Source organism: Coffea eugenioides, chromosome 9, assembly GCF_003713205.1.
Source record: "Coffea eugenioides isolate CCC68of chromosome 9, Ceug_1.0, whole genome shotgun sequence".
Taxonomy (NCBI): Eukaryota; Viridiplantae; Streptophyta; class Magnoliopsida; order Gentianales; family Rubiaceae; genus Coffea; species Coffea eugenioides.
Genome location: NC_040043.1, coordinates 11,475,192 through 11,478,475, shown reverse-complemented (window position 1 = coordinate 11,478,475; position 3,284 = coordinate 11,475,192).

Below are 3,284 nucleotides of genomic sequence, written 5' to 3'. Positions count from 1 at the left end.
CTTTTTTGGGTTTTTGTTTGTTTTTTTTTTTTGGGGGGGGGGGGGGTTTAAGGATTATGGTTCTCGCTCATTTATGAATTGGAATAGATATATTTTCTTTTTTTTTTTTAGATAGTGAAAATTTAGGAGAAGAAAAGACTGTCCCATTCGAAAACCATTCATATAATGAAGTAACAACTGCACCTAATAATTGAGATCGGAAGACTTAATTTAAGCTCTTTGATTTTGGTTGGGGCTATAAACCAATCGGATCAAATTGAACTTTAAAATTGCCAAAGTTAATTTGATTTTTTGGGCTCCAGCTTGATCCAATGTAACTTTAAAGTTTAAACATGAGGATGATTTGATTTAATATTCAATTGGTTCGAGTTCAATTTGACATCTTGGAATTATGCTACTTTATTTTTTATGTTATTTTGTCAATAATTTTTGTATAGTATCTACATAATACAATTATAAATAGAAAATTTTCTGTAAAATATCAATTAAGTATCACATAAAGGATACAAAAATTACGAGGCTTAATCAGCCGAATATACACAAGTTCAAATTCGACGTGACACTTTAATCGAATTCTAATTCTTGTCCAAAATTGAGCTTCAAGCTCGTTATAAGTCGCAAATTTTTAAAGCTTGTTACTTTGGGCTCCACTAGTTTCAGTCCTAATTTTTCACTACATGATTAATGAGTAAGCCCCAACAAAATTGATCCAAATAGTTCTTGGCTCACATGCAACACAGTTTAAGCAGCAACCAAAGTGGCATAAAAGGACAACAGAACCAATAGAAACAAGATTTATTTTTATTTTGATTAGATAGTCGTTAATATTACTGCATGGACTGAAAAGAGGCCAATACACTAATTCAGTGTAGTCATCTGATGCAGAAATTCGGAGTTTTTGGCTAAAATAATCTACTTTTCAAAAAATAATTCCAAAGTAATGCTCTTTCAGTTTTTATTCCCTTATTAATCTAGTTATTGCCATGTAGACTCTCCATCAACGGAAAAAAATTACTTGTAAATCTTTTGTTTAGATATTACACAGTTTTTCTTTATTTAGTGCCTTAAGGACATTCTGTAAACAAATTAAAAAAGGAAAGTAGATCCATAATTAGTGTTTTAAAATTGTTGATCACCCTCCAAATTGCAATGATTTTGCCGAAGAACCTTTTTTTTTTTTGCTGCCATTATTTCTCCCTAGCTTTATTCTTGATTATTATATCACAAGTTCCTTTCTTTTTTTCTTGTTACTTGCAATTTTATATATGGTAGTCTCCTAACTTTGAAAATTTTAAGAAGTTTGCAAAAACTCAAATTGTTTGAAGTCCGAGTAAACATTTCAAGATACATAATAAACATAGTTTACGCGAACTATAAAAATTCCACTATAAGGGGAAAGAAAATTCGAAAAGAAATTCTCTTGCATTTTTTGACTTATCAAAAGAGAATACAATCCAAAAAAATAGGAGAGAGAAAATATAACTAAGTCAGTAATAGTATCAAAATTAACACGCTATATGACCCAATTTAATGTGAGAAACACTAATTAACTCAATAATAGATAGAGAAATATTTTTATTTATCTTTAAGATTGTACATAAGTAGCAAAATTTGAACTATTGAAAAGTTATTAAAAATCCATTGATGTGGATTGTACCTCTTAATATAAGATGGAAATGTGAATACTTTCCATACTCAAAGTCCACATGGCAACAAGTAGGTTAATAAGGGAATATATTTTGAAAGTGCATTAGTTTGGGAATAGTTTTAAAGAATGAGGTTATTGTGGAAATAAACTCCCAATACACTAAGTTTGATTATTGGCTCACATGCAACACAGTTTAAGCAGCAACCAAAGTGGCATAAAAGGACAACAGAACCAATAGAAACAAGATTTATTTTTATTTTGATTAGATAATCGTTAATATTACTGCATGGACTGAAAAGAGGCCAATACACTAATTCAGTGTAGTCATCTGATGCAGAAATTCGTTGGAACATGCAATTAGAGATTAAATTCAGTTTAGGGACTTTATTAGGATCTTGAAGTTAGTATATTGGCAGTGCTAGATTGCAATGTTTTATGGGGATTAAATTAGTTTTATAACTAGAGCAGAGCTCATAGATTTTTTCTCTCTGTCAAATTTAGGGACTTTTTGAAGTTAGTATATTGGCAGTGCTAGATTGCAATCTTTATGGGGATTAAATTAGTTTTATAACTCAAGTAGAGCTTTTAGAGTTTTTCTTGCTGTCAGATTTAGGGTTTGAATTTTGAATCTGATAGTTAAGGGTATGAAATGGTAGAACCTTAGGTCTTCCAAATTTAGGGTTCAAATTCTAAGTTTGGTAGTTAGGATTTGAATCCTAAATCTAACAGTTGGGGGATGGAAAGGTGTGAGGAGAGAAGATAAAAAAAAGAAAGGATTAGTTTTAAGAATTTATAACTCTTCAAACTTTTTTGATGAAAAAAATCATTGGATTAGCTTTTGATGAAAAAATGTTTTTTAATAAAAAGATTAGTTTTTATAACTCTTCAAGTTTATGATGTCTAACCAATTTTGGGTCCATACACGTATTGGGATTTTACATCACCTTGTAAAACTCCAATTTAACCCTGGGACTTATGGAGATAACCTAAGCTGATTTCTAGCCATTCTGCTAAGTTGTTATTCCTTCTTGTTAAAAAGGTGGACTAACGCTTCATCTTCATCTAACCCCCAACCCAAAATGCTAAAAAAAAAAAAAAAAAAAAGAAAGAGAAAAGAGAAGAGCCAAAGGAACAGGAGAAAATTTTGAACTTTTAATTGCCATTTTTGTCTGATATATATTTTGACATATAATCAAAGATAACAGTCTAATATCTTTGACACTTGGGCTTATTAAAGAGTTTAGATATCTAATTCAAAAGTAAATGGTTTATTAGGGAAGATACCAAGATACTTTATACTCTCTCCGTCCCGTTTTGTTAGGGGGCGTTTGGTAAGAGGGTATCGGATTCGGGGAATGGAATGAACCCCATAAATGGTGTTTGGTTCACTGGAATGAGAATTGAAATCTTGGAATGATTTCTAAAAATTTGGTGTTTCTCCATTCCCAAGTATTTTGGTGGGTTTTGTCCGATTCCCAAGTTTGATTCCAAGAAACAAATCCAATTACATATTATAATTATACAATGATATAATTAATATTTATATATATTATATATTATAATATATACATATATATATTATATTATAATTATAATATTAGTACATTATATAAATATATATTATAATTATTTAGTT